Here is a 27,316-nt window from a genome sequence, read left to right as displayed (position 1 = left end):
TGGACTCAATCCCCTCATCCAGATCATCAGTAAAGATATTAAACAGGACTAGGCCCAACACTGATCCCTGGAGGACACCACTAGTGACCGGCTGCCAACTGGATGCAGCACCACTCACCACCACTCTCTGGGCCCAGCCCTCCAGACAGGTCCTGACACAGCACAGAGTGCCCCTGTCCAAGCCATGGGTTGCCAGCTTTTTCAGGAGGATGCTGTGGGAGACTGTGTCAAAGGCTTTGCTGAAGTCCAGGTAGACACATCCACAGCCCTCCCCTCATCCACCAGGCGGCTCACCTGATCATAAAGGGAGATCAGATTGGTCAGGTGGGACCTGGCCCTCCTAAATCCATGCTGGCTAGGCCTGATCTCCTGGTTGTCCTTTATGTGCCATGTGATTACACTCTAGATGATCTGCCCCACAACCTTGCTGAGCACAAAGGTCAGGTTGACAGGTCTGTAGAGTTCCCTGGATCCTCCTTCCAGCCCTTCTTGTGGATGGGCATCCCATTGGTCAACGCCTAGTCATCTGGGACCTCCCCTGTTATCCAGGACTAGTGATTAATGATGGAGAACAGCTTAGCAAGTTCTTCTGCCAGCTCCCTTTATCATTCTAGGATGAATCCCATCCTGTCCCATAGACTTGTGAGCATTAAGTGGCTCAGAAGGTCACTAACTACTTCCTCCTGCATTACAGGGGGTCCATTCTGCTCCCATCCCTTTCTACTAGTTCAGGAGGCCAGTTCTCCTGAGGATAACTGGTCTTAATGTTGAAGACTGAGGGAAAGAAGGGGTTAAGTATCTCAGACTTTTCTTTGTCTTTGGTGACTATATTCCCCCTCGCATCCAATAAAGAATGGAGATTTTCCTTGCCCCTCCTTTTGCTATTAATGTATTTATAGAAACACTTTTTGTTGTCCTTAATAGAAGTGGCCAGATTAAGTTCTAACTGAGCTTTCACCTCTCTCACCTTCTTTCTGCATGACCTAATGATATCCTTAAACACTTCCTGAGTTGCCTGCCCCTTTTCCCAAAGGTGGTACGCACTCATTTTTTCCCCTGAGTTCCTACAAAATCTCGTTGTTCAGCCAGGCCAGTCATCTTCCCCGGTGCCTTATCTTTTGGCACATAGAGACAGCCTGCTCCTGTGCCTTCAAGATTCCTTTCTTGAAGTATGTCCATCCATCTTGGACCCCTTTGTTTTTAAGGGCTGCTTCCCAAGGGACTTTCTGAGTCAGGGTCCTGAATAGCCCAAAATCTGCCCTCTAGAAGTCCAGGGTAAAAGTTTTGTTGACACCCCTCCTTACTTCATCGACTACTGAAAACTCCACCATCTACTGGTGTTTGTGTCCAAGATGGCCTCTGACCACATCTCCCACTAGCCCTTCTCCGTTTGTACACAGGCCGTCTAGTGGGACGCCAGCCCTGGTAGGCTCACTTATCAGCTGCAACAGAAAGTTATCTTCCACAAACTCCAGGAATCTCCTAGACTGCCTCCTCTACACTGTGTTGAGTTTCCAGCAGACATCCCACAGGTTAAAGTCTCCCGTAAGAGCAAGGGCTGTCAATTGTGAAACATCAGCCAGCCACTTATAGAATAATTCATCCATCTCTTCTTCCTGGTCGGGGCATCTGTAACAGACTCCAAAGAAACTCTTTTAAGAGCCGACTTTTCAGTGTAACAGGCACCTTCACCCCATCTGCCTCCAGGCAGCATTGCCTGAGATGCAGCTGAGGCTCTATCTTTTCCCTTTTCTAGTTTCTTTCAGCACCTCTCACTTCAGACTTCCCTGATCCTGTTTTGGTCTAACAGGAACATGACATGGTGAATAGAGCAGCACCATGCAGAATTGTACAGTCTCAATTTTAGCCATGTACCAGCTTGTTTTTATTTCATTTAAGAGGCCTCACTGGAGGCATGACAGTTTCATTACCATTGTAGTACTTTACAAACAATACATCAACCAAAGGATTAACTACATAAACATCCTGTTAAACTTGCTGTCATTATTTCATTGTGATCTGATGATAACTGCATAACTTATTGCTAATACTAATTATCAGTCTTGACAGATTTGGCACATATAACGATTTCTACAGTCCCTTCCCAGCATAGGCATTTTCCTGCTTCTTGATCACCACTGCTTTTGTGTTACTTGAAGAGCCTCCTGCTTTCTCCAGAGAATTTCATAACTCTTTCATCCAATCTCACAGCTGCTCAGCATCCACCTAATTGACATGACCACCTCTGGAAAGGAAATGTAAGGATGAGTTGATAAAATATTCTTCTGGACATGGTATTTCTCAGTAATGTCATACATGAAAAGACTGCAGGTAACATGCCCCTCAGAAAGAATTGAAAAGAAGAATTAAAGTCAAAGAAGAAGAGTTGAAAGCATCTCTTTTTTTCCATTGTGGAGAAAAAATTACAGCCACTCATCTGGTTTACTAGTTGTCTCATTAAAAGGTTTACTACACTCAAGACTCTGAATATGCAGAACTGGTTTTTTGTTTATAAAATGTAATTATTCTAAAGCATTTCTGTTTAAAAGAAGTAACTGATAATTTTAACTTTACAAATGCTGCTACAAAAATGTCTTCCAAAAAACTTTTGCCTTCAAGGTAGGAGAAGCATGTACACAGGCAACTTAGCCTGGGGTTTAGATTTAGTTTCCAAAACTATGGTTTTTTGGATGCTTATACTGAGAGGTAAATTTCATTATTAACTGAGGTTAAAAAAAGCTCTGCTAAACCTTCAGTGGTTTGGGGAAAAGGGTATTTGGTAGATTTTAGAGAAAAGTATAAAAGCAGAACTTCTGAGTGTGAGCATCCTAGCTAGTGCATATCCTTCAGATTTTATAGAAGGCAAAGTATTCCCAAAAACAGACCAACAGTTTCCATGAGTTTCTGGAATCTACGAGTTTGCCAATCAGATTTATTTTGTACCATTTAAAGGATGAAGTTAAGTTTGATTAAGAGCAAAGAAGTATCCATACATATATTTCTGATGTTGACTATATCAAACATTGGTTAAACCTTTAGAGTATTACTACTGCAGTAAAAGCCACATTTCTTAAAACATGCTAGCATACATAGATTTACACGACACTTCAAACTCTCAGGGTTCTTGCTTAGTACAGAGAGCAAGGAAAGTCTGTTAACAAAGCTAGTGTTGTTTCTGTTTGTAAGGTCTAGCATGAAATGGTATTACGTTCACAAAATTATATTCACCTACTGCTTTGCACTCACCCATAGCTCAAAACATGAATACAAAGCAGCATGACTCAGCTAAATATAATGGGTCTGTGATGATTCCACTGGGCTGTGAAGAACTGTTGAAATTTGATTAACCTGTGAAAAGGGAAAAGACAATGAGTTATGGAGATAGCACTTGCTTCTCTCATAGTAAAGTGTCTACCACATTATGATCTTAAAATAGTGCTACTATTTGGGAGAGACATTTCACAGAAGAATTGACACCTTACACACCCTTCAAAAACCATAGCTAGCCAGCTGACAGATACCCTCCCTTAGCAAACGGGCTGCTGAGACACTTCATATCCCAGGGTTAGTGCAACGTTCTTGTTCTCCAGTGGCAAAATCCCATTCAGCCTCACTTTAAAACCTGCTGGCAAATGAAGGATAAATCGCTCTAAGTTTAACACATCTAAAAATGTATTAGCATGCTAGAAATTATTTAAATGGACTTATGTTTGCAGCCATACTTGATTTTATGAGTACTTTTCCCCTTTGACCTGCCTGCTTAAGAACTCAAACTGTCTTCCAAAACATATTCTCAGATATTTTCTATGCCTCATCTCTTGCTTGTTTTCACATTTCCTACCCTGGTTAAAAATTTAAAAGATTTATTTCTGCTTCCTAGTTATAACTTAGAAAGTCAGCAATGCTATAAAAAAACCCCAGTATGATATTGCAGAGATGTATTAATATTACTCAACATTCAAAGGTTTGCTAAACCCAAGAACTCAGCAAAGACTTCTTCAATGTATTTACACAGAACTAACCAAGAGCTCCCTGCTTTCCAGGGAAGCACAGATTTTATGGGAAATTTACTGTATTAGACAAGTCTATTCAAAACAAACAAACAAACAAACAAACAGAATTTCATTTCAGCTTGGCTTGTACAGAAATTAGTGTATTTCATTTTGCTGAACTGACTGATATGACTCACTTCCTGGCAGTTAATAAAATAGAAAACTACTTTTCCCTTTGCCCCAGAACGAATATGTTGACTCCTGTTCTCATCCAGAGTTGATATTACAACTATCTCTCTGGTTGAACTGCTTTGGAGTCATAGAAAAGAAGGTGATTCACTAGAAAATTAATTTGGTAAGAGAAGAATATCTGTAAGATTTCTTTTTTTCAAGAGGATGCTTTTTCCCTCGGCCACCCCTGCAAAGCACTGAAAACGGGAAAATCTGGATAAGTTACGAAGTGCCTTGGGAGAAGTCGTGCATTTTACAAAATTTGAAGCATGAAAATATCTCGTTGACACTGAAAATACCTCTACATTGGTAAATTCTTGGCTTTTAAGAACTTTGATTCCCAGGAAAAGTCTTTGAAACAAGAGCATTTCATATCAGCAAAGCTCTTCATGCAAATACCAGACTTCCTTGTTCATGAGCAATTCCAAATCCTGCTTAGCTCTCATAATAGTCCCCTTCCATCTGAGAGACTTCTACAGCATGTATCAGATGAGTGTAGTTATTACTCTCCTAGAAATTCTTCTATTAACACTATCTGAAGAACATTTCTTCACCCAGGTCACTACTCAATGATACAACTGCAGTTTTCTGGAGGGGAGATATATTGGTCTATAAATCAAAGAAACCTTTTAAAGACATTTCTCGACTACATTCTGATTGTGCAAACACAAATCCATGGGGAACCAAATGGATACAAAATATCTCCCTGGCAGAGAAGCCTTGCCCTCTTAAATTCATCTTTCCAAGGTTGCCTGTTCCATGGAAAGCACCATAAAGAAAACAAAACCAAATCACACCACAGAGCAAAAGCAGCTAGGCATCTTGAATTTCTTTGGAAATTCTGTTCATTGAAATGATTTCAAACCAAAGAAATTTGTGACTCTACTGATGTTTAATATTTCTTCAAAGTACCCTCATGTGTTTACCCACAAGGAGACGATGGATTCACCATTCCAACTTGGCAAAGAACTTTTTCTGTGATCAAAAGGTAAAGCACCCATGAAAGTTTTTTGCAGTCCCTTTTTTCTGATATAAATCTGAAAACACCAAAACAACCACATCACTATTGCACTGATGACCCTTAAGACTGAGCTGTCACTCAAATACCACTTAGTAAAACCTGTCAAAATGTGCTATGGCCACTAAACTAAAACTAATGACTTCACCAGCAGCCCCTGGCCTCTAACAAGCAGAAAATAACATTGATCTTAATCAGATCAGACACCAGATTCACTCAACTCTATCTCAAAGTCTATTTGATTTCATGCTTCATTATAAAATCAATTAATTGCTTCATTGCCTAGTCATTTTATATGTTTCTTATGAGACATATTGTGTTGATATTCAAAAGATAGCAGGCATAGATATTTTGTATTAGCCACACACAGTAAGAGTGGAAAAGAGCATTATTTTTAAAAGATGCAGCATATATAAAACCAATGCCATGAACAAGTTCACCAGACCATGCAAAGCAGTGAGATCAATTGTACCGGCCAGGGGGTCTTTCCTGAGTGCCTAAAAGCCCTGCTTTCACAGGGGCTTCACAAACTGTGACAAGAAGGCAAGCCCTATTAACAAATCTGTCCCCAGCAGCACCTTTTGCCAGTGCACAAGCACTTCCCAGTAGAAGAGCTCAATCTCCTCAGAGCCGAAAGCTGAAACATTTTCAGTGCAGTGAGGCATTTTAGAAGCTGAAACTATACATGAAACACTAAGGTAATCAGCACAGACATGCTGGAGATGTGGAAAATTTAAGTCAAAATGAGGCTCTTTTGTGGCTTTGCAATAATAATTTCATTTTCCACGCAACACGTAAATTTGAGTGGATGTTTATGGAAAATGGGATCGTGCACTCAAGCATGAGTTTCCAAATGAAGTTGATTTTTAAGGAAGTTATTTATAGTTTATAAATAACTTTATCAAGCTTTTCAATTACATCTAGATTTTGTAGAGCACTTAACCATGATGCATTTCAGTTCATGATGCAGTTTCATGAATATATAACTAGAAACATTCCTTTCAGACAAATGGGATTCCAACATTAGCAATAAGAGAAGGAATTTGTTAAGATTCAACCCTACAAAAAGTATGTGTATATCTTTTCTACTGCAGATAGTATTTGCAATAGATGTGGGCTGGAAAACTGTTTTTCTGTTTTTTATATTAACTTTTGTCCCAGTTGCCATGCACATATTCCAAAGAGTACTTTGCCTTAGCTTTCCTGAAGAAGTGCTCCTATAACAAATGCTTGATTTTTTACCTTGGATTTAATTATGTGTGGTTTTATCCATTATTCCTTATGCTTATTCATTGATAATCTGTCATGTTCTCTTCTTCCGTGATTTACAAATATTCTTTGGAAGTGACATAATGACATTAACCCTGCCCTACTTTTGAGGTGTCAATAATTTATAGAAGCCTGTCTTGCAGCGCTTCTGAAACCATTCCTTATTCGTATCGAAGCTGTACAAGTTGCAGGCAGAGCTGAGTTTCACCCAGCACTATCCTGCTTTTGACACTGACCACCACTAATTCTTTCAAAGGACATTCACCAGGACTTACAAAAGGCAGATATGCAATAGCTTGCTGCCCGTAGAATGATTTTTTGCCCTATTAATTAGAAGTAGATTTAGATCTTCTCCCACGTTGTTATTTCATTTAATCAATATGATGGCAGCTTTTTGAGGTTGAATAATCTGTGAAAGCATATACTATTTTCTGGAGTCCCAAAGCCCTGAGTGTGTAGCAGGTCATGTCCAACCACCCTGGGACACCTGCAAAGGCAGTCCACTGCCTTTCTCATGCAGGACATCCGCTGCCAGTCAGTCTGACCAACACCACGAATCCAGCTTCAGTTTGGCGAGAACCCTGCTGGCAATGCAGGGGAATGACTGGAACTACAAGTAAATGACTGGCTTTCAGTAAGCTGAGTAATAGTTACCCAGAAGCCAAGTATGCTAGGGGAAATATTAATCTCAAAACATCTTATATTTTAGGTTTTCATCTGTCTTTTACACAGAAGCAGCCAAAATCCACAGTGCTTCACATTCTTCCTGATAGGTCCATGTCTGTTGGTCAGAGTCTCATTTCTATCCATTCCTGGAAAGTGATCCTGACATAAATGTTATAGTGCTTGAAGCTTCTTCAAGCTACTACTCTGTCTTCCTGTCCCAGCACAAAGCCCCAAGAGCTGCATTTAGTGGCACTGCTTAACTGTTGAGAAATTGCCTTAATCAAATCTGTCTGACTAATGAAAACTCCAAATGTGTAAGTTGAGGTCACATGTGGAGGACCATGTCTTGTGGCAGATATGCCCTTCTCAGTGGGGTGAGCACACTGCAGTGCTTGATTGCTGCTAGCCTGCCTTCGGAGGACACCTTGAATCAGCTCTCATACAGCTGCTGTTCTGACTCTCCAAGGGCCTGATATATTTGGCGTGTTGACTAAAGCCTTACTTACCATGTAGGAGTGGTATGTCAGGAGTGGGAGGCAGAAGAACTTCCATGACACAAGTGTTGGAAATGCCAGCTGGGAAGCATTGGAAAACAGGGTCTGAAGAAATTAATCTCACTCTGAACACTCGAGGCTAGATAAGCCAATTCCTTAGCTTCTGGAAGATGAAAACAATTATTCTTCTGGAATGAGGATAAGTAAACACTTGGACTCACCAAATTACTGATAGTTTCCATTGACTTGGGAGGGATTTGTTAATTTTTTTAAATTTAAACTACGTGCTACTTGAAGATTTTTTTTATTTGAATATCAATTTCCATTATTTCTCTGAGGCATAGAGGACTAATACAGCTCGATTACTTATTCAGCAGTCTTTGCTCTCTTTGCTTGACAGATACTTATCTCTAGGAATTAATACTTCTGGTGAATCAATTTACAGCAGCACTTTCATAAACTTTCATAAGTTAGGCTGATTATATCCAGTTCTCATAAGCTGAGAATCACATTTCCTCATGTATGTCATCCATAATAACACAGAACTTTGTTTCCAGGGTTCTGCCTTCACTATTACAGAATCAAAGAGTGATTCAGGACTCTCTAAATAACCCTCCCATCCTGTGACTAGGAAGAGAGTCACCAATTTCAAACTGAGAGAGGAGACCACTTTCAGGACAGTGCCCCAGACAGAAAGAGGAGAAAAAAATGTGAGAAAACGTCAGTGGTTTTAATATCCACGATCTGTCTTCTCTACTCAGTTTATTAAAAATTAACATCACCATTTGGCACTGCAAGGATGTGCTGTAGGAATAAGTGGGTTTAAGTCTAACATAATCATGAACAGGGCAGGTTGTTCTCACATTTCTGTTATATAGTGTTCAGAAGTCTTTTGTTTAGTGTGAAGAGCTCATACCAAGAGCTATAGAAATTTAGATTGTGCAATACCTTCCTGGAATAAGTCATAAATTTGTATAATTTACATAAGTATTACAATTTTGCACAGATGATAGCACAAGTCCAGAGTTTAAGGTTCTTGCTTCTGGTGAGTGTACCTTCACCAGCTCCAGTACACTTTTTTTTACTGTAAAGGTGGTAAAATAGAGAAAAGTGTTGCCCAGAGAGGTTGTGGAGATATTAAAAACCCAACTGGACATTGTCCTGAGCAACTGGCTCTTGCTGCCCCTGCTTAAGCAAGGGGGGCTTGACTAGATCTCAAGAGGTTCCTTCCAACCTAAACTACTCTTAAGACCATAATCTGCACCAGCAACACAAAAGAGTTATTTTATTACTGACTGCTACGTTCTTACACATGTAGCATCATTTTTTGGATCGTCTGTAGTTTTAATTGGGCTACAAGTAACTGCAAATAGATCCTATCGATTACCCTCTAGTTGGGTATAATGTGAGGAAATGAGGTCAAAGATAGCTTCAGCAATGGAACAAACACGTCATCGGCTTTAGTGGTCAGCTAAAGTGTGTGCAATCAAAGTCATACAAAGGGCAAATCCTCTTTCCAGCAACTTGCTGTACTAAAAGAGATAACCCTTGCCTTGTCTGTGATTACTTTCAGAATTCCTAAGTCTCTGCTTAGGAGTAAAAGGGTCTAGGTAAAACAAAGCTGGTGAGAAAGGTTGGGTTTTGGCTAAACTTTGAGGATGCAGCTAAAACTTTTTACCTTTATTTTTCCCCTGAAGAATGCAAATGCATTTTTGAGCCACTGAGTAACTAAATCAACAATGTACTTCTGCAAGTAACAAAATTCTACCTTGCTTTCAAACATGCACATAAAGGTACTCCTAGATAAACTCTTACTGTACTTTCTTTCCAGAGCACTGTGCTGTGTCTCATGCAGGGTCCTCAAGGCCCTTACCACTTCTGCTTTCTATCAGAATGTAACTGATCCATCTCAGGTTGGAAATAGAAACGTGACTCTTCAGCTTCTCCTGGGGATAGAAACCTCCACAGACAACTCAGAAAAGAGGGATCCTTACCTCACTAGCTAGAGTTCATCATCTGTGACTCTAGTAATTTCCTTTCTCATCAGAACAATCCTCGATCATGGTAAGAGATCAGCGGTACAAGGCATAGCCAGACAACAGTGTTCCTCTTGTTTTTACAGCAACTTCCTGGAATGAATTTATATCTTTAATTTCAGTTACTTTAACTCAACAGCTGTCAAAAACTTGCAAAATATTATATATCAAGAACACAAAGATACCTTTATTTCTTTAATACTGTGCTAAACAAGTCAGAAGAACTCTCCAATACTTTTGCTGCTTCTTTAGAGGAAAAACAGAAGTGTATTACTGAAAGTCTGTATAAAAGCAGAGTTTGGCTAAAAGAAAACTAAAAGAGACTTAGTAAGTTTACTGACATCTTAATGAAAGTGGAAATTTCCAAGCAGAAAGTGCTCAGCAGGGAGCACTTTTGTATGGACAAAAAGACATACATAGTGCAGTGAACCACATTCTGTAATGTTTCCTGCACATATCCTGCAGTGATAAGCAAACAGCGTTCATGGCTCCAGGACACTACACTTTTCACACGCAGCACAGAAGGAAGTGTTGCAGCATCATCTCATGTTAGGGAACACAGAAAACAGGGGAAGAGGATAAGGGGAAAATCTCATCTGAAAAGAGACAGCAGTACCTGAGCAAGTGCGCTCTCTCTCTCTCGGGCATACACCAAGCCTGCAAGCCTGCTTGCACACAGGCCAGGATTGTTTTTCAATTGTCTCAGCTCTCACTTAGCTTCGACTGTAGACTGTGACTCTCTGACTCCAGCCACTGACTGTGACTCTCACAACTCCATGAGGTGGGGTCTTCTGCCCTGTCTGAGCTACTACCATTTGCTTCACAATGGGAAAGAAGGAGCTCTTGCTATTTGTAGATCAGCTGGGACACTGAGATGGATGTGAGGCAAGGTTGGCTTGGGTAACTTCTAACAAACTCAGGAGACTACTTGGATAAGCAAAAACTCCCTGATCACTCATTTAGACAGCTCAGAAGACTGGTAAAGAGGTGAGAAAGCTGCCTGCAGGCAAGCTGTTGGACTGACAGCATGACATTTAAGGTTGGACTAGTACCTCTTTAGCTATGAAAATAGCCTGGTTCAGACCTACATCTGACATTCAACCCCACCCTAACAACACTGCCAGCTCCATGGGCCACTCCTCCTCTCTTCCTGCTGCTCTGTGAATCAGTGGAAACAAAGGGAGTACTGTCTGGATGGGAGAGTCACGACTTCCAGAAAAGCTGAGCAACAGAAAAGAATACAGATACATTATTTTGTCTCCATTTATCTCTTCTCAGTTTCTTACTGCACTTCTGCAGAAGTGCAGTGATTATTTAACATTTAGTGGGCAGAGGGGAGTCTCTATAGCTTCTGGGCTGCTGTATATTCACAATTTTGATGATTAGTATAAAATAGTATGTAAAACCTTGTGCCATGTAGTAAGACATTGCTACATAGGTCAGAACACCACAAGAATTTGCAGGTAAGAAATAAACTTAGTTATTGAAACAGTAAAATAAAAAAACATAATGGAGACAAGGACAACTTACACACGTATTTAACACTCTTGGAAAAAAATATCTATTTTTGCCAAGAAAAATACACTTACCAATAGAGACAATGTTGCAAAAGCCTTAAGATTACAGTAAATATTTTGGATAAGGATCAAAATACTTGTAGTTGAAGCAATTTATGTTTTCCTGCAATTTTATGAGGGTAGACAGAACGGTCCAAAATATGTTCAAATAAACTATTTTACATCACCATCCAAGTATTTTTCCTTCCTGCAATAGAAAATGATGAAAATATCAAAATTTACAACACTACAGAGCTTGGTCTTTTCAGATGATGCACTTGCAAATTTTTCATTTGTTTCGTTTTTTTATTCTGTTAACTAAGGACTTTCAAACACCACTTGCACCCAAACCCCGAACCATATCTGGTGAAATGCAAGTCATGCAAAACCTGTGCAGCAAGCATGAAAAGTGAACTGCTCTGCAAATACCACTGCAGTTTGTCACCAAGAATTTCTGTATTTTAAAACTAACAATGAAAAAAAGTGCTATAAATTTAAGGACAAAATATGTGTAATAACCCTTTACAGTCCTCACAGTCAGTATTTGCTGGATACACGAAGTCAGTTATAGGGCAGCATCTGTCAAAAACAGGAGGCTCTTCTAATTATCACTTCTTAAACATCTGCAGTTTATGGAAAAAAAAGGAGAAGAATGAATAATTGAAGAACACTCACCATTTGAAAGTCTTAATATTTCTCAGAGATTGTTATGCTATTCTGTACCTCCTGAAAAGAACACTGGAAGGAGGAGGGATGGCAGAAATAAGCATTTTCATAATACCATGATTGATGGAGGACCAAGAATTCAAAACCAAAAATCTCTTAGGAAAAACTCACCAAACAGGAATCTTAATCATTTCAGACTTCTGGAAGGGAAGCAGGTGGAATGTGGAACACATTTGGGTTTTGGCAAGGCAATAAAAATACTGATACTGACCTTGAAAAGCTCATCTCTGGAAAGCTGAATGCATTTCGTGCTATTTTCTGTTATCCTGAGGAGAAAAGGAAAAATTCAGGAATCTTGACAGGGTAAGCTCTGGTCTTCATATGAATTAAAGCTCAAATCACTGAAGTTGATGAATAACTTTACACGGATGGAAAAAAGTAATTGAATTGGTTTTATATAAGTTCATTTTACCCCAAAGTGACTTCTTGCAGCTATGTCACTTTGCTCAGTGCCATCTCTGCCCCTTTGTATCTGTGCCATTATGAGCAAATATCTCTGGTTACTTACTGCTGATGTACACATCTTGTCTACACAATAATACTTCCAAATATCTCCCCAGAGCTAAAATGAGCTTATTACCAGAAAAGATAGTATTACTTCCATATTGTCTCTACAGAACCAGTGCAAAGAGAAAGCATTTGAAGTTTTGCTCTGCTCTTTCATAATGACCATTATGTCTGGTTTTCATAGTGGGAACACAGAGTACAACTGCTGCTGGTAACTGCATTTGGACCCAGATCATCCTTTCATGCACCATGCTGGCATGGCTTTTTTATGCTCTCTGGCATCTGAGTAAAAATGCAAACACCCCTCTGTTCTCCAGAGCTGCAAGAGGAGAGTCTGAAGCCAAAGGCAACCCTGTCACTCTCCTGCAGAGCTTTTCCCAACTGATTCTCATTATAATCATGCCTGGTAATTGCTAATTTTTAATTATCTTTGCAGTTTACACCTGTCTAATATCAAACAAATGCTAGCTCCCTTCCCCTTCTGCTGCTATTTAAGCCACTACACAAAAGACACTGCTTTAATATTTAACCTCTGGGCCTACAACAACTACAGAGAAGCACAAGACAGAGATGAAGCAGTAAAATATTTGTAACTAGCTTTAGAAATGTCCTCCAGGTGTCTGCACCTAGCTCTGTGCTTCTTTGCATTCTATGGGCAAATTAGCACCGTAGCGGCCTACCAAACACAGTTACCTGTGACTTTGCACTCAGAGCTTCAAGCCATCAGAAGCAATTACCCTTGAAGGTGTGCCTGTAGGTCTTAACACAGCATTCACCCAAAAAAGGATGTGAGGGAAAGGCTGGGAGGCCAAGTGATTGCACCAAGGGGTGGGGCAGCACACCTTAGCTGAAGTCCCCGTGAGCCCCAGCCAGACAGACAGAAATATCACCTCATGCTGCATGTGGCTCACCACAGCACAGTCACCTCCTCTGGGAACACGGGTGATGAAGCTGCACATGGGCAAGAGCTGTCTGTCTGCGGCTTCAGAAGCCACTGAGCAGATGAATAGAGCAAAGAATAGAGGGGGCTAAACCCCTCTTACCTACCTGCTTTGCTTTTTCCATACCCGGTATAAATTCAGACAAAGAACACCTGAATAACTTCTGTTTAAGCACCTCAGACTATTGTTTAATTCAAAGAGGAAGAAGAACAGCTAACAATCCAAATATTTGTATTTTGGTCTTTGAGAAGCACAACAGGTAGAGTCCCTTTCTGCTTAAGTGTGAAAGAAAAAATGAATACGTTCCTTGCTCATAAATCCAAGGCAATTTTCTGTTCTCTTCTGTTAATTGTGCATTAACTTCCACGCTCAAGCTTCCCTTGTTTTTGAGTTCAAATTTGCTTCTGGTGCACAAAGATTTACCATTTCTTCCTCCTGTCTCTTCAGTAAGTTCTGAGAACTGCCTCCATCCCTTGATGCTAATGCTTCCTCAAAATTAACCCTTAATCAAAGGCATCTAGTGTTTCAGCTAAACAAGTTAATTCCTCACCTGGTATTTTCAATAGAGTTTTCTGATATATATTTTACTTCCTCTAACCTCCTTCACCATATCAATACCCTGGAGACACAGTGAGCTTTAGAGGTAGGCTAGCTATGGAACTGGCTAAGTTCTGTCATCTGGAAACAAATGCAAGCACTCCCCTATTGCATTTATGTTGGCTTTACCAGTACTGGTTTCCACTGTGATTAGAGCAGTTGGTGCTGGAAAGTCACTACTGGAGCCATGGGGAGGCCTTACATCTTTAAAAGCAGCATTCTGGTTTTCAGGCAGGGTGAAGTATTGAGCTTATGTGCTACGCAAGTCACCTGCGGCTCTTTTGTGTGGCAACATAACTAAGGCTTAGACACTGATCCTTTCGTCTTGCTCACTTTGACAGATCACTCCCATATACTTCCAGGAAAATAAGACTTCTCCTATAGCAAAACTCCAGAAAAGAAACAAAAAAATCCCACAACAACCAAGCAAACAACAAAACCACCACCAAAAAACCCCAAACCCACAAAGTCTTTACACCATGTTTTTCTTAATCCACCTTAGTTTTCTTGAGAGTGATTGTGACATCGAATGATTTGTTTTGTGGAATCAAAAAGCATGGCGTGAAGAGATTTTTTTTTTTTTAAGAACTCTCATATTTCAAACAATTGAAGTGAATATTTTCTCTTCCTTCAGCCTTTCAGTTCATATCTGGAACTGAAGTGTGCCCTCCCTGCCCAGGTCCTGTGCCTGCTCAGGACTCCCTGGGAGCTTCCTGATGAGACCAGACTTGTTCATGAGATGAAGGGGCTTCATGTTTTTAAGAGGGCTCTCCTTAGAAGCTTCTATTTACTTGTTAAGTAACACATTTGTGTGTTATCCCTTCTGAAACTGATGTGGATGGAATCAGGCAGACAGCACATGTTACATTACATTATGAGGCTTAACATTTCACTAATTGCATTGACCTCTTTCTGTGAATCACAGATTATCCCCTGCTCATAAAGCACATCTGATTCCTTTACATAGTTGTCCATGCAATGTGATACAATCACAAAGGCCCACAAGGGGATGAAACCTCGTGATTTATCTATCCAAATGTAAGCAGACAGCATCTCCAGTTTTCATCAATACTTTGTCCACATGAACAGGATGAGGAACAAAGCTCTCTTATTTTCTGCAACTTATACACAGATATTTATTTCTTAACTCTTACTTCTCTTTTAAACAGATATAACAAAACATGAATTGAAATAAGAAAAGCAGCTGATGGGCTCTGACTTGGGCACGTGGTTTTTCAATTCCATGAAAAGTTTCTGCAGGATGTAATGGGGAACAAAGCATCAGTATAGAGACCTCAAACGGGTATGAGTCAGCCATCTGCTGACATACCAAGGACCTCCATTCAGCATCTCTATGCTGAACTGCATCTTCTGAACGACGATGGGTCCTCTGGCTACTCATCAAGAATTTTTGCTGAAATGTCATGCATGCATGTAACTCCCTATGAGCTGGGAAGAGCATCATTGCTCCTCCTTACTCCATTGCACTAAGTCAGAGAAGCTATTAGGATAAATGCATTCTCCCTCATAACTAGGTTTTATTACTTTGGCCAATTTCTCATAAACAAAAGTGCTAAGATAAAGCAAATAGTCTGCTAGCTAGCTCAGGACTGAGCACAACTTACATGAAATGCTGAAGCAAATGCACCAGGAAAGGTAATTCCAAATGCTTCAACTAAACGAGCCATTACGGTCCTGCCAAAATTCTCAGTTGCAAAACCAGGACCCGAGACAAGAGCCCACTCAAGTTAGCACAAGTCCTTACGCTGGCTTCAGTGGACTTTGGATCAGGGTCTTTCATATAAAACCACCTGCACCTGTGAACTTTCCTATTTATGAGTAAAGCGAAAAGATCACTTCTGAACACAAAGAACTGTGTCTAACCGACTGCTCTTTATGGCTTTTGCTCTCCATGTAGTAATTTGAAGATGAATATTTCAGCTGATGCTTTTCACTCTCCTACGCACAAAATCTCCCTGCTGCCAGGAGCAGAGGAAAAAAAATGTTATTGGCTAAATTAAAACCCCAAAATTGCAGGCTTGTCTGTAGCTGATTGCTTCTCTAAGCTGCTCTGTTTCAAAAGGAAATCTCATTACTGCTTGTATAATGATCTTATTGATCATTAAACATTGCCTTTTACTAGAGCTACAGTAACACTAGAAGGATATTTGATTAAGAATGGATAATTTCTTTCAAATACATTCATGGCCCTTCTGCACACTTTTTACAAAATATCATAAACAGAGTAATGGAATATGCACGAGCAAAGCAAGCTGCACATGTAGGAACATGCTTGTTTTCTCATAGATGGTCTCTTTAAATATACTAAACCTTTTTTATGGTTATCTTTCAAATGAGGAAAAAAAAGCAATGAGAACACTAATAAAAAGTTCAAACGTGTCAACTTTTTAAAAAAAGAAATACTGGGTATTTTTAATTCTCTCACAGCACTTCTTTGATCAAAAGTATTTCTAAACTTAAGCTACAGAGGTCCAACATTAGGTCTGTCTGAAGGTGTCTTTTTCTGGCTGAATTTACTGCTTGCTAAAGGAGAAGGGAAATTGCTGAGCTCTATTACATATAAATGTAAAAGGCCAAGTGCCTTTGCTGCATTTGCAGGTCTAATATTTTACAGGCCTAATATCTGTCATGAAGGGGATTAAAAATTATGAAACTTGTAATTATTCACTTTCTTTATATTATCCTAAATGCTTAATTGCTCAAGTTTGTAACAGCAGCATAGCACTGTAATTTAAAAAAAAAAAGACAGGGATGGCATGCGGAAATGAGGAAATTTCTAAGGAAGGGAACACGATGACTATATCTAAATTTATAGTAAAACTTCTGACTTGAGTAGATTTATTCTCCTGGACACACAAATAGATGCATTAACTGTGAGTTACCAGTCTCAATAAGATGGTCATGTTTTGTGCAGTACAAAAGTCGACTCAACATAAAAGCCTGGTTGGAATTTCCCATCCAGGGAAAATCCTGCACCATGGTCATGTACTTACTCCCATATCAGCTCCTGTGAGCTGGGCTCTTGTTCCCAAAGCAAGACATCAGGAATCATAGATGTTTTTACTGGTGCACACAGTAAGCAAGCTATCTCACCACAGAGACGTACAACAAAACATAGGCAACAGCATGAGGTACTGCATCTTGTTTCAAATCTTCTGCTTAACTATTAATTCTGGGGTGCAAGGTGGAGCAGCAACTGTGGCAGAAGAAGTGGGGAAGATGTGGCCACAAGTCAATAGCCAGAGTGATCCACAACCCTTAGGGAATCACAGGGCAGGAGATCTGCCCTGCAGCGTGCTGATCCCCGAATAGCCTGGGAATGCTTTGAAAGGGACATCTGCCGAACTAAATCTTGGATTTAAATTTAATCCAAGTGACTTCCTCTGCATTTATCTAGGGCTTTTGAGCTGAGGGGAGAGCTGCTGTGCTGACCAAGAAAGGAGATGTATCATTTAGTTAATGTCTTTTCTTCCCTGGATAAAATACACAGAAAACATCCTTTCACTGACCTGGTGACTCCATGCAATTGCCAGACATGCCTGCAGAGCTGTCCACAGGGCTTGGCTGACCATGAGAAATCTGGATGTTGCTCCATGACCAAAGGGCAAATTGTCAAAAGGCAAACTGCTGAGTTGTGGGACACTTCACCACTCCTCCTATGAAAATGCCTCTGCCACGGCTTGTGGGAAAGGTGTCAGATATGAATGGATGTCTCTGCACCCAGGTTTTATACACACTTGTTTAATACATCATGATCTTGACTGGTTTGTTCTCCCAGCCCCGAAGTTTCCAGAAGCTGGACAGAGGTGAAAGACACTTAAGCAAAGAACCTTGTGCAACAGACTGGTACACAGTCCCAGCCTGACTGCTTACAACTGGCTGTTCAGAAAATTTTTCACGACAGCACCAGGAGTTGCAGGCCAAAAGGACAACAGTAGGGGATAGTTTAATCTGTAAGAAAACATCAACAGAGGAAACAAAGGTTAAATCATTTCAGTGTATCACTAACTCCATTATTTTAAACTTGTAGTATCACTTCCCATTTTAGAAAGCACAGGAATTTATTTGATCTTTCACATGTGCACTGAGCAGAATTTGGCAGAAAGGAAGAATTACTTTTTCTTTAGAAGAAACCTCCTGATATTGTACAGAGCTGCAGTCACCTAAGTAATAGGTGCTCCTGAGCACAGCCTCTGGAAATCCCACTGTTTGCCTAACCACACTCCCTGCCAGGCTCTCAGGTGCTCAGAGCAGCACTGTGGGGAAGGATTAACACCTGCCCATGATGCATGGCCTGAGCCCAACTTCCACCAGATGGAGGCTGAATTACCCATTCAAAATATGAAGTTAAAAATTTGATCCTTCCACCAGACAGGGGCTGAATTACCCACTTAAAACATGAGGTTAAAAATTTGGTCCCGGCACAGTCCTGCCGCAGATTGGAAATCTTTTCCTCCTGATCCACATTAAAGATTTCCTAAAGCAAAGGGAAAAAGGGTTTTTTGGTACCTTGTCAATCATTGAAGGTATAATTGTAGCACAAAGAAGTTCTTGTGCTCCATACCAACTCAATGGAAGGAAATTCTGGATTGAAGCTACAGTTTTAACTCATTAAATACCTCACATCGAAAGTAAAAGCTGGATTACCAATGTTTTTTACTAATGCATTACCATGTATCATCACTGGTAACCTTGCCAGGGTAGGAGTAAACTGCTGTCTGTTGAAAACAATTCCTGGAGAATACTTTCTGCTTCCCTTTCAGAAGGATGAGAACCAGATCCTACAACATACCACTGTGTTCTACACTCTGCTCCAACTTAAAATAAATAAAACTTCTTAGTGGCTCAAAATCTTGCAAACACCGGTAAAATAAATTTGTTTCAAATTCCATTTACCTGAGCATCATAAATACTCCTTCAGTTTTCTGCTAACAACATGAGGAAAATGTCTCAAACTGCTTCTCCGCAAGTGAAGGAACTGTTGTACCTGAAAGAGGTTGCTTATTCAACAATCAACATTTAAAAACTGGGAAAATATGGTATTAATTAGGCCACTTTAAACTTCCCTTTTTGTAATGTACTTGAAACCACCATTCCCAAGTTGACATGCTGGAGAAAAGGAATATTAAATCATAAGTCTGCAGCAAAGGTAAATCCAAAAGCATGGAATGCCACCCTTAAGGTAAGCCTCAGCAATTTAGCTCACTGCTCAGATTACACCAGTCCCAATTGGAAGACACTTTGGGGTTCTTTTTTTAAATTTTCTCTTAGCTATAAAGGCTGCTGGTGATTGAAAAGTCAGCTGTGGACATCAGGGAAAAACATGTATTACATGGAAACAAGTTGACCTGCGGTAAATGATTCATGGTGTGCGCTACAAGGATCTGGCATATCCTCATCCTAGGGGAGAGTGCTTTGGCCAGCACAGCTCCCTGCACCTGTGGAGAACACCCACAACTGTTTTTTCTAAAAGATGAATGAGGCCTCAGAACAGACTTGTGTAGTACATATCGGACCTTGCTCTTTAGCATCAGAAAGCTTGCTCCATTGCTGCTGCGTTCTGGTCATAAGCTCAGTGGAAAGCAAAGCACGGCAGCATTGAACGGCTTTGCTAATGCCAAAGTACAAATGAAAACAAACAGAAAAGCACAATATCCACAACAGATAAGAAGAAATAACATCACAGAGCCCTAACTTCTAATGTGCATTACTCACGGACAGAGCTTGCATGAATCCTCTTTACCCTTCTTCACTGATAACAAAAAAACCCAAAACAAAACAAAAAAACAAACCAACTTAAATCACACTTTGTTCTTTATGTAAAAGTGAGATTGCAGCTATTTAAGGCATTGTTCTGGAATTAGATCAGATATTGTGGGGCTTCACATGAGTTAGAAATAATCCAAGAAAGACATTTCTTGGCTTGTTCCACACTTCTTACATTTAGAAAAAACACCCATCGTCTGACTGAGCTCACCAGGGTCTGTGTTTTAATAATTATTATATATGTTTTTAAATGGCACTTTAAAGTATTTCTTGTCTTTAAACACAGGCTGAAAAACTCCAGCACACATTTTGTTGTATTAGTCCCAAAAGTCACCAACCTTGCTTGTTATCTGAGAAAATGATGAATTTGCTCTGTGTCTGCCTGTGTATGAGAGGGGGGAGAGAGTGAGTAATGAAGGCATACTTGTCATGGGGAGTGGTTTGCATATTAATAAACAGTGCTTGAGCATATAAAAGCCTTTTCCACCGAGGTCAGCCCTCAGAGGGACTCGTGTGCGCTGAGGAAGGGACCACGTATCACCGCACCAGAGTGAGTTCTGTTTCAGCTTCGCTAACTGCTGCAGCCTGGTTCCTCTCTTTCCCCCTTCTTCTTTTGATCCTACTCTGCCCTTCCTAGGGCTACTGTTATAGTGGCTGTGTGGGGGTTAGTTTTATCAGATTATGCTACATGTAGTGCAAGTACTGAGAGTATTTCATTTTTAGATTTTTGTTCAGTTTATTCAGCGTAAGTCTCTGAGTAGTACGATTGGCACAGAGAGGGATAACCAGGAGCACTACAGGGTGTCTGCAAGTATAACTCAAGTACCTCGCCCATATGTCTTCTTTGCTACTTACAGCATCTTTCAACTGCCTGCTTTACTTAAAACATCTGTACAATCACATGCACTGCTAAAATCAGACTTTACCAGAACTGCTTTCTAGAGACAAAAAGGCAGATCAGTAGCCTGTTGGTACATCAAGCCCCTGTTTCTCACCAGTGCTTTATGTAATCAGTACTGAGCTACTCTGGTAATCAGGCTGCGTGTCAGAGTACTTCCCAAAGAAAATACAACCTCATCAGCAAAAAGCTGGAGTGAGGAAGCTCTGGACATTCTTCAGGGAGTTTTCAGTAAGTGAAAAATGATTTTAAATCAATATTCCATTAGAGGTAAAGGCTGACTTATATGCATTCACTTACATAACCAAGTCAAAACTAGGCTAATGTCAGAGAAATTAGATGAATATTAAGCAGCACTAACCAATTCCTCTAGGTCATTTTTGTGCATTGTTCTGTTCATTTTCAAATTCCTGTATTTTGGTTCACCAATGGATTAACATAACCTAGTCCTAATTCCCACCATCATTCTCTAGAGGAAAAAAACTCCTGTGTCTGCTTCCACTGTCTGCATTTTTCTCCTTATCAAAACTCACAGATGTTTTTGCTGTTGATTTTTGTCTTTACTTCAAAATGATACTCTGAATAGCTGTTAAGAATTTTTTCCTTTAAATTCTAACTGCTGTAATTTGCCTGTGTCCATAATCCTCCTGCACACATTTCCTCTATTAAAAGCTATCTTTTGTTCACTGCTCATCTTAAACTATCCCAGTAAACAAACTATCTTTCCTGGGCTTCTGTACTCCTTAGAACTGTTTGTAAACACTAGTACTTTCATACTCAAAAGCTGCAACGTTTGTAAAGAAAACAAAACAAAAACCCCCATAGAGGTCTTTCGCAAGTTTACTTTTGTTTATTCTTCTGTTTTCTTTAATCCAAAATAGAATCCACCTCTCTCTAAAAATGGGTACATCCTGTAAATTATTCACCGCTGCAGATGCACACATGCCCAGGCACACAATCAAATCTATTTGGATAGAAATGAAACTGAAGCTCTCCAAATTTTAAGCTGAAAATGTACACAAAGTTATTCTTTGAGTTCTGGGCTTGTGCACAAGCAAGCATGTTAGCCAGTCACCTTCAGTGCAGCACACTCCTGTGCCACTGACCAACGCGCTGTGCTGCTCTAAGGGTTTGCTCTTAAGGTTTCTGTTTGCTGTCTGTCACACACAAACTTCTCCAGAGCAGTTAAAAACCAGAAGTAATTGAAGTCGGTGCTCACCTTCAAAACACCTTTGATCAAAATCTCACCAGAAAATAATTATACTGCCCAGGAGCCATTGACATACTGCTGGTGTTGGACTAGCAAGGGGCATGCCATGCCACTGAAAGCTATTCACACCAGCTGAAGACTTACATATGCTGCAAATCTCAAACAGGTGATTTTTTTTTTTTACCCTTTTGATAGCTAGTCCAAGAGGGGAAGAAAAATAAAAAGGGAAAGAAAAATCTGCCAAATCCCGCATATACATTTCAAAGGGCCACCATTTTGAAGAACCTTGCTTGTCTGGAGTCAATCTGCTAAAACTCCCCCCAGAAAAGCTACAACGATGAACTTGAAAAAACATGAAATGGCTAATTTTTTATCTTTTTAGCAGGAACTAAAAATGTTGCTGGAATGACTCAGTAAAGCATAAGCATGTAATGGAATAAGAGAGAAAACAAGGGCATTCAGGGGTACCAGACAGTCTTCGTATTATACTTTGGTTTTGGGTAGCAGATGGCAAAAGGAGAAGGCAAACAAAGAAAGGTATACAGAAAAATAATGGTTTGAGCTGTTTGGCAAGCTTTCTTTAGTTGATGTTTGACAACAGGAAAAAATAAATATGGGACACCAGCCTTCGTAATTGTGTGTCTCAGGTAAATGAGCACATTTTTTGAGGGGGTAGGGTACTCTGAGGCAGAGCAGGAACACATAGCAATGGGCACTGCCCCAGAGCCAGACTCTACCTGGTGTTTCCATCAACAAAGGTGAAATTAGCTGCAAACTGCTGCTCAGAAAGTACTTTCTTCTTAAGCATAGGGACACATAGGTTAGGGTTTTACATACCAAACAGGTGGTGACCGTAACTCGTGGAGTCTTGGATGTTTATCCCTTACGGCCAAATCTAGATGGTCTCCAGGTTTTAGGCTGAGTGTTGGGCAGAGCTGTAGGTCCCTGTTTCCCAGAGCTGGTCCTCTCGAGAAGATTGGCAATACCTGCAGAGCATTTTAGCAAGGTTCTGGGTCTCCTCAGGCTCACTCTACCTGAGAAAACAATTCCAAAATATCTGAAAATACTTGAAATCTCTGCCCTGGCCCACTGTGCTGGTGCCTCCTAGGCAGGGTGGCAATGTGCCAGACATCCCAGGGCAGAGCAGGAGGACACCAGGAATTTGTGAGCAGGGGACATAGTGGGGGGTGCTGGAGAACTCTACAAAGTGAATAAAACCTTGCCCAGTCAAACAAGCTACAGGGACCATACATCGTGCTTAAAAGCCTATCTAATTCTTTCTTTTACACCTGCAATTTTATTTTTGGTAAATTTTATAGTGGGTTCACGACATGCAACAGTTCAAGAGCAAAGTAGTTTAGACTAGCGGGGGAAGGATTTGATATTTGTACTTCCCCTTATACATATGCACCCACACATGCAGACAGGGCTGAGATAGAAAAAACCTTTTAAACATCCAAGGAAAGATGTTGGGCAACTAAGACAGTTTTTATACAAATTACTGTGCTGGACAAGCTTGCGAGCTTGGAAAATGGACATGAAATTATCCTGGCAAAACCAGCAGCTGCCTTTGGAGAGCCAACTAAACAACTTAATACACAGTAACGTCACTCACAATCAGGCTCTGTACTTTGTAGGAATATTGTGAAGTGGTGCTGATTCATCTGGAGCCTACAGAGACAGATGCAAGGCATGAATTTTACAGGAATGACTGGTGTTGGCAAGAATTAAGATTATTTAGGCTTTTGTTCTACCACAAGATGCCTCAGGGAATTCTTAAAACACCTGATGAGGAAATGAAGACTTAAACAGTTTCTCCTGAGAAATTATCCTAACCACTCCTTCGTCTGCATCTTTTCTGAGATCTCTCCTCTTGCAGTTTTATTTACCAGTGTTTCACAGTCTCAGGTGTGCAATTTATTCATCTGAAGTTCATCACAGCTTTGGAGGCTGCACAAAATAATTTCAAAAGTTATTTACATAAATCTGGGACAGAAGTAGATGCAAACCAAAAGAGTGAGGATCAGAGAGAAAGCAAAGTCACCACAGATGCTCAGGCCCTAAAAGAGCCTGGCAAGTCAGGCAGAAGGAGCACACTGACGAGGTGGCTGCGTGAATCCCTGTCTGTTACCACCTCCCTGCCTCCTTCTACCTGCTGACATGTAGGAGCTCCCTCACTCCAGTTCAAATTAATGGGGTGAACTTCAAATATCTCAGTTCTTATCAGTTTGACTGCAGTTGCCTGAGGAGCAATCACATGAAGGGCAGCAGCTACCAAGTCAGCTTGGAGAAACCCAGTGGGCCCAGTGGTGATCTCCTTCAACAGCCTTGACAGTGAACACCCATTCATTGTCCAGTCAGAGTGGACTCTCACTTTCAAAAAAATCCTCTCAGAATAAGTATTCTTCTTATCCTCCTCTACAAAAACTCCATAAAAAAAAAAGTGGGTTTTTTTCCTGTGTTCTTTAAGGATTTTTCTAGAGCTCTGATTTTTCATATCATCAAACCAAGCTTGGAGCTTCCTCAGACAGCTAATTTCTTTAATGTTTCATACAGCCCCTTCTCTTAAGCCCACATATTGACAGATCAGGCCTTGCTCACACAGCAGACTTTTATTCATCAGGTCACTTAACATACTCATAATCATTAGTCCCGCTCAATAATCCCAATGCTTTTAAACTTCTCATTTTGGGAGGCTGATTTCCCCCACAGGTCACAAATAAACAGCACACTAGGTAAAGACATGCAAAATCCTTCTAAAAAAAAATTATATGTATATATTCTTGAGGTCATGAAAAAATATCAGGCCACAACCATTATATCTGGAATTTGTTATTTCAAAACACAACCTGCATCAAATTGCATAAACATTTACTTCAATTGATTTGTGTACAGAAAAGGGTGTGTGGATTTTTTTCTCTTTTCTCTCGAAGGTCCAGATTGCTATGTGGCATAGAAAAATCAGAGATCAAATTAAAATGTTTATTTTCTATAACTAGTGTGGAGTGGGAAAAGAAACCATCAATTTTCAGAAAGAGAGTTTATGTCAAACTGACAGCTGACTGGAAATATTTAGAATTACTTGGAGTTTTTACTTGTATTCTCTGTTAAAACAGACTACTATAGAAATCTTACACTGGAAGATTTGTATTCTTCCATTAACCTGCCAATATTCTCGAATTCTTCTCCCCCAAAGGACAGGCAGAAAACGTCTTATTTTCTTTGCTAAAAAAAAGGGATTAATAAAAACATCTTTTAGAAGAAACCCCCCCCCCCAAATCATCAAATCCTTACTATTTTTAGATTTCAAAGGCTGAAAATATCACTTAAATCTCTAATATTTTTGATTCTGTGTTAGAAGCTGAATAAGTTTATGTTCAAGGAAAGGAAAATGAGCATTTTTTGCTGAGCAATAAGAGAGGACCGTCTGATTCTTTAATTCTCTGTTTCTCAGAGAATCCTAAAGTCATTAACTTCCCCAGTTAGGGAGCATATCACATACCTCTCAGTTTTTCCCAAGAAAAGCCAGCAGCTAATTGTCTTAGTGTTACTCACATCCAGATAAACAGCTTGGGTTAAGCCAGTGCATTTGCCAGGCAGATCTGTCAACCTTCCTCAAAAACGAGGAGTGACAAAGTGACTGACAACCATCCCATGGCTGGTTCTTGCTGGCATGAGCCAATTTCTCTGCGTCAAACTTTCCTCTCCAAAAAGCATCAATACATCACTATTTCTCTTTGTACTTTCAGCTCAAGATTTAGACAGAAAATATTAATATATAGAATAACTTTTCACCGAGGGAAAAAATTGAAGGCATTCCTGCAGCAACCAATTTGATCAGCAGCCAGGAGTAGAGCAGCACCACGTCTGCAGGCAGGGCAAGGCTGCTTCCCAGCTGGCTCTTGCCTTTTCAGCATTCTGACCATTATGTTAGGTTGGTTAGCTAAAAGGGAAGTCATGAAAAAATATCAGGCCACAACCATTGTATCTGGAATTTGTTATAGCTGTGGAAGCTTTTCTTTACTTGCCTTCTATAGTAACTATTTGAGTCTTGTCTCTCTGGTTCCTTCCTCTGAAATCTGAAAATTTAAAAAAAAATGAAGGCAGAAAGACTTGGACAGGCAAATTTTTTTTAAAATTGAGAAGGGAGAAAGCTGCTTTAATGTTCAGCTCTCCAATTACAGGGGTGAGGAATTCACATAAATGAGGACACTAAGCAAGACAGGCAAAATTGAACTTAATATTCCTAGTGTTTCTGAGGTGAAACAAGGCAGACTAAGTCAATTTCCTGGTTAAAAAAAATCTTTCTTTGTACTCTGTAAGTAACACAAACCTCCCCAACCCATAAGGATCAGAACCAAAAATCCATGCTTCATACATAGATAGGTCACTCCTGGATAATAATCTACAGAAAATCTCTCCTTCAATGCATAAAGACTATTTTGTCTGTATATACAGACATAGACCCAGCAAGCCCCTCTCCTTTCCTTTTCTAAATTGAGTTTCTTGATTGACATTAGCACTACTTGGCCCTGTCATTGGGAGTAAGAAAGACAGGGAATAGTTTTCCCTCTGAAATCCCAGTGTTACCATTAATGGAAAATATTCAGCTGATACCGGTTATAAGACTTCAAACTTTACATGTAGGACATCACAGAAATATATGAGTAAATGTCTGAATTGGGTGAAATTGCAATTCCCCCTCCACCCCAGTAGGATACCCAAATCAGGCTGTTGTGTCTGCATCTCTTCCAAACCTACTCATTAGATTTTCAGGTCAGCTTTGCAGAAACATCTCATAAAGAAGCAGAAAATGTTTTGAAAACAGCACTTAAAAAAAAAAAAAGTCCACAAAACTTTTCACCTTTAGCTAGTTTAGTGCTTAGAGAGGGCACAAACTCCACTTCACATTTCATAAAGCAAGATGTTTCTTGGCAGAAAGATACCTGTAGGCTTATGTGAGTGGAAGCGGATTTGTTGTTATATTTTCATCCTATAAAATAATGAAAATGGAATACATAATCAGTTCCAGCAACTCAAACAATTCAAATTGATATAACAGCTTAATCTTACAATAAAATAAACAGTAAAATAATCTTACAATACAATAAAGATATCCATTGACTCAGTCATCACTACTGAGTCACCATCATGGGCTGGTTGCAGTTCAAGAGAAGATGATGGCACTTGGCAGCTGAGACCTCCAGCTTCCCTTTTTTGGCAGGCCCCCAGCCAGGGCAGCATTGTGTCAGGTGCTAACTTCAATGCTTTCCATCAGCGACTCCTAAATTAATGAAGAACCCTCATGCTAAATAAATATAAATACAGGGCAATGCATCATCTCTTCCAGGCAGATAGAGTCCAAATTTTTAGAAGCACCCAGATGAA

General features: G+C 40.1%; 1 protein-coding gene and 1 long non-coding RNA gene across 4 annotated transcripts in view; one reads left to right on the top strand and one right to left on the bottom strand.

Annotated features, from left to right (window-relative positions):
• Positions 1 to 232: 232 nt before the first annotated feature.
• Positions 233 to 27,310, bottom strand: LOC135412922 (uncharacterized). Of its 2 annotated transcripts, XR_010430028.1 has the most exons (9): positions 27,030 to 27,310; positions 18,951 to 26,921; positions 17,564 to 18,005; positions 11,296 to 12,254; positions 9,892 to 9,952; positions 9,665 to 9,799; positions 7,683 to 7,833; positions 3,247 to 3,348; positions 233 to 2,245 (listed from the first exon to the last, which is right to left on the bottom strand). It is a non-coding gene; the product is annotated as an uncharacterized LOC135412922 (long non-coding RNA). The 2 variants fall into 2 exon arrangements; XR_010430029.1 differs by lacking the exons at positions 9,892 to 9,952; positions 27,030 to 27,310 and having other exon boundaries at positions 18,951 to 20,207.
• The window catches only part of HPGDS (hematopoietic prostaglandin D synthase), a 29,194-nt gene continuing 22,147 nt past the window's right edge, over positions 20,270 to 27,316 (top strand). Inside the window, exon 1 of one of the 2 annotated variants that reach the window (XM_064651924.1) lies at positions 20,270 to 20,370. The gene's annotated coding sequence lies outside the window, so the exon portion shown is untranslated. Of the gene's footprint in view, positions 20,371 to 20,930; positions 20,950 to 27,316 lie in introns of those variants that run through there. The other variant, XM_064651925.1, reaches the window with a different exon arrangement.

The sequence above is a fragment of the Pseudopipra pipra genome, chromosome 4, assembly GCF_036250125.1.
Source record: "Pseudopipra pipra isolate bDixPip1 chromosome 4, bDixPip1.hap1, whole genome shotgun sequence".
Taxonomy (NCBI): Eukaryota; Metazoa; Chordata; class Aves; order Passeriformes; family Pipridae; genus Pseudopipra; species Pseudopipra pipra.
The sequence above is the reverse complement of the archived record's forward strand: the minus strand, read 5'-3'. Positions and strand labels throughout refer to the sequence as shown.